Below are 9,736 nucleotides of genomic sequence, written 5' to 3'. Positions count from 1 at the left end.
AATATTAGAGTTGATTTTTCCTTTTGTATTCCCCATCAACTGTAAACATGCTGAGGACTCTTCTCTTCCGTGTGATGTCTGTTGACCCTTTAGCATCAAAGCCAGGCCAGGGATGACTTTTTTCCTGACCAGTGCTGTACCATTCACTTATAATTAGAAATAGCTTTATAATTAGAAATCAAGGCTCAAAGAAATTCCATGATTAATCTAAGTTTTCGGAATAAACAATGTCTGAGCTGGAGTCTACACATAAATTTTCTAGTTCATGATCATCACACTGTCTAAATTGGCAAAATAGAGGATGATGGTCTGACTCAGCTCAAGGTCATGGTCTTGTCCTTTTTAAGATCAGCACTAGGATTTACTTACCACACAGATAGTTGTTTTCAATGTACATCACACATTTAATCCATCTCTCCAATATCCAGTAACATTTGATGTTTGGGATTCTTGTCTCTGGGCTAGCTGAACAATCAAGAGCTTTGGAGCGCGTCAGGGAAAGGTTTGTCTAGATCCATCCAATTACTACCAGTATATGCACTGGGGAAAACTCCAAGCCCATTTCCTTCATACTGGAAATAACAAAACCTAGATTGTAGAGCTGCTGCAAAGGCTGAAGGGGAACACCTATAGAGTGCTTAGTGTCCTGTAAATATCTACGCTTCCAGTGATCACCTCCCTCATTACTGCCCTTTGTGAAATTTTTCACATTTTCTCTTAGCTTTGAAGATGATGTCCCAGAGAAGTGTTGACCAAGGTGACTTTTGTTGCTACTATAAAAGGATGTTAACTAGAGTTCTTTCCTACAGAAGTATGGAATTGAGAAGACACCAGATGTCAAGAGACATGTCAAACTAATCCTCATGCTTCCTTATGATAAATTATAACAAAAATATTCCATGGTTACGTTCATGATCTTGGTGTCTCAACTAAATCAGAGCTATAAAAGCAGACCATAATGGCAAGAAGTACAAAGATTGGAGAAAAATGTCTTAGATTTGTTTGAGGTTTAATGGGGGTGGATTTGGAGAGCATGGTGTAGTCACTGCTGAAGCTCTTGTTAGGGAACTGGGCTCTGTCTAATTCTCATGCAGGGAATTGAGAGGACAAATGACAGGCTGCTTTGGTGGCAACTCAGGGAAGGCTGGTAGAATCAAATTAGTCTGCATTATCCAAGGTCATTCAAGGCAAAGGGACTATGATCTTTCTTGTAATGTACGTGGGCCACATGGACGTGCTTATGGGAGATATAATTGTTTTATCCTGAGACCCTTTCATTTCATTGCTATTCTACTGCTTTATAATTACAAGTAATTCTGTGCCTAAGGGATTTTAGAATTGGAGGAGACCCTCACACTTGCGTGGAAGCAGCTGGGAATACTAGGGAATTGGAGCAGCCAGCATAAACTTAAACTGAAGAAGACTTAAGGTTCTTTCCATATCTGTAAATGGCACAAGTCCCTTGATTCTGAGCTAGGGTGATCCTGAGGTGGGCATTTGGCGCTGTTTACAAGATTTCATTGGTAGTTGGCTTAATAATATTTCTTTTCATGGCTTTTCATTTTTTCCTATTCCACGTTCTCGCTCTAGGAGAGGTATTTATTCAGTACAACTTCTAAATACACTACTTCCATTCAAATTCTTGCCCCATGCTCTACCGAAACCGCAACTAAGAGATACTGAAAGAGAGCCTAGGAATAATTTTTTTCAGATTCTTGTCCAACAGATGATAAAAAGAAATATTGCAATGATGACAAGAGAGGTGAGGGTCCTCCCTGTCACACTGAATAGGAATAGTTCCATCTGTGATGTATTGGAATGGAGGAGGGGGGTTTGCAGTGTTATTGGCAGTTCTTAAGCATGTTAACAACAGTAATTATGAAGTCTGTGGGACTGATCATCGGTAAATACCATCATTAAGCTTAGGTGTGTTTCCAGCAAACTGCTCATAAGGGCTCGGTGTGCGTCCCAGAAGAGTTCTCATGGCTGTCACGGAGGACATTTTTCTTGGAGAGAAAGGCAAAATCAGCTGAAAGACAGGCATGAGATGGAACGTGAGTGAAGACAAGATGCAAAGACTAAATCCTGGAAAGTTTTTTAAGTTAAAGGTAAAATATTTTCTTTTGATGAACAAAGAGTGTGGCCCTGAGATCTGAGATGGGAACATTTGAGTCAAATGTGAACTTTGAATTTGCAGATTGTGGTAAACATCTGAGCCTGTGGAGATAGCTGGCTATTCGGTTACAATGTAGCCGAAGAGGTGAGGGGAAGGGAAGAGAAAACTATCACAAGAAAGAAGCCAGTTGGCTGGAGAAAGACTTCCCGTAGAGGCTAGCTATAACAGAGTACACACACACCGGCTAAAGGAATAAGATTATTACTTTCCATGTTCCAAGCTTCCTGTCAAAGACAACCCCAATTGCAAAATACTTCGTAAATTGTCAGGTATTATATTTGTAGTTTAAAAATGCAGATGTATCTTTGAAATAAAATTTACTCCGGGGGACATCATGCATGTCAACTTTTCATCCAATGACGGAGGAAATCTTCTACATAACTGGACAGAGGTACAGTGATACCAAGCTCTCTCCGGTGATGCTGAAAAGAAGGAGGCCATTGGACTTTACTCTTCGGTTCTCAGAGCGGACGCAGGGATGTTTACTTTACACAGAAGGACCCAGCAGAAGGAATTGTGATGACTGCATACAATGTGGAGGAAGCCACTTAACGTCACTGTGCTCTGTCAGGAGTTCATCGGATAGCAGCTACAGTATCTGTGACCTAAATCAAGTGTTTCTCTTTTGCTATGCACTTTTATGTTACAGACAATAAAATCCAGGGTCAAATACATAGTCTTGTGTGAAAGGGCTCACCTAGCACACAGACGACCCTGACTCCAGCCACCAACACCATATAAAAAGGAGGGTGGGGAAGCTGTACAATGTCCAAAGCTAGAGTCAAACTCAGGAAGCTCACCTCCCCTTTCTTGGTACGAGCTTTCACTTCTAATAGTAGGAGATAAGTTGTGTTAGAATTATTTGTTTTTTTTCCAGATCTTATTGATTGATTCCTGAACTCATTTTTTTTCCTGTTGTTCTAGATTGATTTATTACTGGATGTCTCTTTCTATTCCCACATCACAGTCTTAGTTAAAGTTAACTTGTATAAAACAGTAAGTGAAATCATGATGAGATACGGGTAGAGCTCAAGATGCCAACTGCTCACATTAGACTACTCTTTCTAACTCTATAAGGGCAAGATGTATGTCTAGACTAGTGGTTCTAAATCAGGGGTGATCTGTGGTCCTTTCCATTAACATTTGGCAATGGCTATACAGAGTTTAGGTTGTCACACCAGGGAGGGGGATCTAGGGAGTAGATCAGTAGGGTAAATGTCTGCATCAACTTCCTGCTGCATAAGTAATAATCTAACTTAAAACAAACGCCTACTTACTACTCCTTGGTTCTCTCAATCAAAGGCTGACAGAAGAGTGGAAAAGCATCTACATCATGTTCTCTGCTTAGGGTCTTAGCTGATCCAGGTATCAGTCAGACTGGGCTCTTATGTGGAGACTTCTGGGGAAGAATCTCTTTTTATATTTTCCAGGTTGTTGGCAGAATTCAGTTCCTTTAAGTTGTGACAAGTTCCCCACTTCTTGATGGTTGCCAGCCACAGGATTTGCCCTCACTTAAACCAATCCCTGAGCTTGCTCCTGGCTCTCCACATCTTCTAAGTCAACACTACCATGTTGAATATCCACATGCTTTGAATTGCCGACTTCCTCTTGTGTTGTTAGCAAGAGACAAATCCATTCTTTGCAAGAGCTTATATGATTGGATTTGCCCTACCTGATTTATTTCTGGATCTTACAGTTAAATATTTAGACCTTTAATTACACCTACAAAAGTCCTCTCACAGCAGTACCTAGATTGGTTTTTTTCTGAGTAAGCATTGCATTTAACCTTGGGAACCATCTTTAGAAGTCTACTTATTATAATACCCTACAGTATTATACACAAGACAGCCTTTTACAACCAAAAGTTTTTTATCTGGCTCTAAATGTCAATAATGCTTGGTCTAGGCATATCTTCTTATGCATGGTAAAGATATTTCCAGTCATTCTGTCATATGAAAAGCAGGTCCACAGCCTACAGCACTTTAAAGAAACATCCTGCAGGGTTTCTGATCACGATCCAGAACTCCCATAATCCACAAAATCACAAAGATTTTTATCAATTATTTGATCTATGTTGGTCCATTTCTGTTTACCCACCTCCCTCTGTTATCTTGCTATAAGTTCTTCTATTATTTGGTGTAAGTGATGATTTACTGGAAATTTGGAGAATGAGAAAATTCTTTGTATTTGGACAGATAACCAGATTGTGAGCATGTGTGTGACTAGGATGCAAGTGCCTGCTTTTAGAGACTTCCCTGTGGTCTCGTAGCATAAGTTGTGGCATATAGGGGCCACACAGTAGGGCTTTGTTGAATACAACAACTTCTGAAGATAATGTAGCATGAAGAAAATCTTGGTGCTCTTATATTCAGATTAAGTGGGCTTTGAGATTTCACTAGAGAAATAAATTTTGAGGTATAAAAGGGATGAAATAGGAGGCTGGAAAGGTTGCTTAGTCAGTAACGTGTTTACCACATCAGCTTAAGGACCTGAGTTCAGGTTTCCAGCACCTGCACACAACTTTGGGTGTGGTAGTTTGCACTCTAAATGCAAGCACTGGTTAGGCAGAGACCTAGTGCATTCCTGAGGCCCAGCAGCCTGTCTGTCTAGCCTGATTGGCAAGCTCCTGGTCTCAGCGAGGAACCTGGACAGCTTCTGAGAAACAATAATTCTGGCCTGTGCATCTTCTCCTTCTTCTATGCTCCATGTACATCCACACACATATGAATGCACACACACACATGCACACACACACATATGCACACATATACACACGAATGTATACACTCACTTGTACTGTCCTGCACATACATACATCTGTACACAAATACTCATGTGAGGCGGGAAGGAAATATGTTTTGAATTCCTTGACTTTGACCTGAAGTCATGTTCTTTGTGTATTTCTAAGTTACAGAAGTCATCTGGTCTACATTTCCACCCCAGTTAGACATCTCTTTGGACACTCCTGAGGGGTTTAGGTTATGACTGAGTCCTTCCAGTTTAACCAAGAGTCAGATACTTCAAAATAGTAATTCTCAAAGCTTGTTTGCCTGTATGTTCTCTGAACTAAATTTGGAAAACAGTAGACCCCTTTGAAATTTTTCGTTGCCATGTAAAGCCCATATGCATAAATGAAGTAGTTGCAAAAGATGTGGTTTCTAACACATTTCTTATCCCATATGGTCCCTATTTTACCAAATCATCAGAGCAATAGGTGAAACCATTCACTTTGCAGACTCTGTCTTCTATATCATCTGTCAAGAAAATCCATTTCAAATTATCAATAGAAGCAGTCTAGCCAGGGCTATTTTTTTCCAAGAAAGAAAATGGGCTCATTTTTCAATTTAAATGAACCATAATACTTTCATCTCTGTGACAAACATACTACCTTTAAATTTCAAGATAAATCAATATAGAGGCAGATAAGACACATAGCCTTAAAATGACTGTGTCCCCTGCATGATAGAAAGTACAATTCCGCCAATATTTGTTACAGATTTTTTTTTTTGATGTTGAATTTTTTTCTTTCGGTTCCTTTTCATTCCTTCGGGAGCTGCATCTCCTCTAGGTTTCTCTGTTTAGTCCCTTCAAAATTATTTTCTACTATGAGCATTGCATAAGAAAGAGTAGGATTGGTGCTTGGTAAGACATGCTCACCTTTGGTGAAATAGGAGAAGTGAGAGAGGACAACAAAAGATAAGGTTTAAACCCAAATAGATATACTTGAAGAGAAAAGTTTACACAGGGGTAAAGGACTTGGAAAATAATTTCCTTAAAACACATCGTTCCCTCCTGGATGTTTTTAAAGTTCATCTGTTAAGTATGTATTTATCCACTTTGAAGACAATTGCCACCAGGTGATAACCTACTATTTACTTAGGGAAGTGTTCACAGCACAGAGATGACGAGTTGAAACATCCTTCCTGCACTGAGGTTTAGTACGTGATACCTGCTGATGACCGGCATTCAAAGATGCTGTGGTACCTGCCCACGATGGCATCTCTAGAGGCCACATCCCAGGCCTATGACTGTGCATTCTCCGTCATTATTTTTGTTCCCTCACCTTTCTAGACATCTTTACACAAGGATGCTAACTCTCAAAATGAATATTTTTGGAATTTGGCAGTCTAAAACAATGAAACATTTTTATTTCCCAGAATGAAATGTCAGTGTTTGTGATTTTCTTTATAATTTAAGAAACTATTGTGTTTTAAAAATGCTTGCTGTGTGTTTGGTACTTAAAATAGTCCTACAAAGAAGATATTATTATTATCATTGCTGTTTTCTGCTTGCAGACGGAAAGATTGAATTGAGAAAGACATAAATGACTAGACAAAACCAAGAATTTCCTTCTGTGCCTTGTTTAGTTAGCAACTGGGTAATTTATTACGGGCTGGGTGGGGGAGGAGTTGAGTTGACAGTAACACGATACCATGAAGACATACCTCTGTAGGTGTTCAGAGGGGGGAGCGAAAGAGATCAGAATAGACATAATGTCAGAATTATCTGCATATTCACTGGTAGCTTCTCTGACAGCTAAAGGGCTCACGTCATACACATAGAATGAGGGTCCCCAACGACCTCCTGAAGTGACCTAGAACAGTGCCATGGCTTTGACACTAGATCACCTAGTCCAAGGGAGTCTGTGGAGGTCTATGAACTGCTGCATAAAGGTGAGGATCCAAACAACAAGGGCTTCCTATGTCCCCTCCTCTGATTTCAAACACATCTGCCTTCTCTAGTGTTTTTTATTTAATCCAAGGAGGGCTCGTTAGACAATGGTAATACAAAGTAGAAATAGAGATGCATATGTGCAGAGAGGCAGAGGAGAAAGGGAGAGTGAAGAAGTTGTAGACAGAAGGAAGAAAGGATGTTAAAAACATTCTGAGAGGGCTGGAGAGATAGCTCAGTGGTTAAGAGCACTGGTTGCCCTTCCAGAGGACCTGTGTTCAATTTCCAGCACCCACATGGCAGCTCATAACCATCTGTATATCTCCAGTTCCAGGGGACCCAGTGTCCTTTCTCTGACCTCCACAAGTACCAGGGACACAAGTGGTGCACAGACATACACACAGACAAAACACTCATACACATAAAATAAAAATAAGTAATTAAAAAAAATCTGAACTTAAGTGTCCTTCTATTTAGTATATACTCAAATATTTTATATCATTTATTCTTGAGACAAGGTCTTCTGTAGCTGCTCTCATACTCCTTATGTGACTGGGGGTGACCTTGAATTTCTGATCCTCCTGCCTCCACCACCTGAGTACCAGGGTTATAGGCATATACTAGCACACCCAATTTTAAAACGTTCTGGGATCAAATCCAAAACTTTGAGCATGCTAGGCAAGCCAATGACTTGTATCCTTAGCACCTCAGACAGGGAGCTGGGCCGTGGTGGTGGCATACGCCTTTAATCCCAGTTCTTAGGAGACAGAGACAGGAGGATCTCTGTGAGTTTGAGGCCAGACTGGTCTATGGAGCAAGTTTCAGACAGGCTCCAAAGCTACAGAGAAACTCTGTCTCCAAGAACAAAACAAAAACAAAAACAAAAACAAAAACAAAAACAAAAACAAAACGAGAGAGAGGGCAAAGTGTACCAGGTAGGTAATCTACCTAAAACATTTGCAGTTCAATAGCATTGTCTTCCAAATCGCCCTGAACTGTGACTTGATGTAAGTTATCTAGGGTGCGACCTTGTCTTTCCACAGGTTGTGTGAAATGGCACAGACTCCTTGAGCACTCTTAATCCTCATTTGTAACAGAAGAGTGAGAACAGTGACAACCCCATCACACATCACATAATTAGGAATAAGAGCATGGAAGAAGAGTCCCATTACCAATACATTATAATCCTATTATAAGATATTGTTGAGATATGTCTCCCTCTAGGAGAAACCCAATAACTTCCCCTATCTAGAAAACAGAACACAAAGGGTTAATTCTTTTAAAAATCTTTTTTTTTAAACAAGACAACTTTCTTTTCTTTTCTTTTCTTTCCTTTCTCCCCTCCCCCCATCTCCTGCGTAAGATTCTTTTTTAAATAACCAGATCTCTTTTTGGAATATTCAAAAATGGGTTTGCTTTACAACAGGCTGATGAGACTCAACTTTTCAAGAAGAAAGAGAGGGCACACAAAATGGTCCACTGCCTGCCAGGTCTTCATAGCGAAGCCTCAGCTGTCACAGTGAAGCAAGCAAGGTTGCACCATCAGGCCCCCTCCCTCCGGGAAGGAAGACTTACGCAAACATCCAGGTCACTGGTCATCATTGACTGTGTGGCTTTGGCAGTGAAGGGCATCAATCTGGGGTCTGAAGGAGCTGAGCTTTATTCAGCGTGTACTAATATTAGCTTAAACAGTTGACGGCACTCTCCCTTAGCGACAGAACTGTGTAGATAGAGCCGGTGCTTCCTTCCTCTCTAGTGCTGTGGATAGAACCCAGGGCCTTCTGCATGTTACACAAATGCTTTAACGCTGCTGCTCCCCGAGCCCCAGATGCCTTGTCCTCAAATCAATGAAAACAGATTTGGGATGGAGGGAGGATATAATGTATCGTTCATCGATGGCATGAGCAGAAAGAGGGAAGTGAGGATTTGGAGGGGAGCTAGACGGTAATGTAGGGTCAGAAGGAGAAATCTTGTTTTTCTTTTCATATCCGACCCCACTTCACAGCTACAGCTGATACAAGTGGGCATGTGGCATCTAGTGTTCCCATGAGCCTTCCTTCCCGATTCATGGCAGGAGGAGAGGCCGGAACACAGGCTTCACCATCCAACTCAGAGAGTAAGCATTGCACACTTTTGCTAGACTCAAAGACAGGAGGTGCACAAGATGGGAGAGAAGAAAGAAACAATTTTAATGAGTTATCCGACTGTCCTTAAAGACTGTACAGACTTTGGTTAGTATTCCAAGACAACTTTTCCAATTACGTGCATGAAAAATAAGTAAGCGTGCTCGGTTTTGAAGATGGCTACTATAAAAGAGTACACTAGTCTTGTTTCTGCAAGTATTCCAAAGTAGTCGTTTGCTGGTTACATACAAGACGTTGGCAGGCTGCTGAGAGTCTTTCTAGAAGATGTATGCATTTAACTTGAAAAGCTAATGCATCAGGCACTTGGACAAAAATTAGAGTCAGTGAAGGGACACTTGTCAAGCAGCATGTACAATGCTGAGAATTTTTACAGGTCATCGCTTTTCTGCATTCCTCTTCCTATTTCCCCCTTTCAGCCTCCTAAGCCCATGTGTGCTTTGTGTGTTCACAAGGTGAGATCCTCAGAAGAGAAGGGGTGTTCAATACACCGAATGGAGCCTGAACCTTGAGAAGGAGTGTGAGGGACGATGTCAAAAAGCAGATGGAATGACATACTTTGGTGACTGGTGGAGACAACGGGGTCTCCGATGCATATTTAGGCCCCCGCTTCGGATTCTGCCACAGTGGTGTTGACAAATGTCCTTGTCATCTCTCTAGTACAGGCGGTTTATTGCTTAGGATCGATCAGAGGCCGCAAAAATAGGATTTGGGAGTAGCAAGAACTCTGATCAGTCAACAGGAAGAA

The sequence above is a fragment of the Myodes glareolus genome, chromosome 4, assembly GCF_982192425.1.
Source record: "Myodes glareolus chromosome 4, mMyoGla1.1, whole genome shotgun sequence".
Lineage (NCBI taxonomy): Eukaryota > Metazoa > Chordata > Mammalia > Rodentia > Cricetidae > Myodes > Myodes glareolus.
This window is presented reverse-complemented; position numbering follows the sequence as displayed.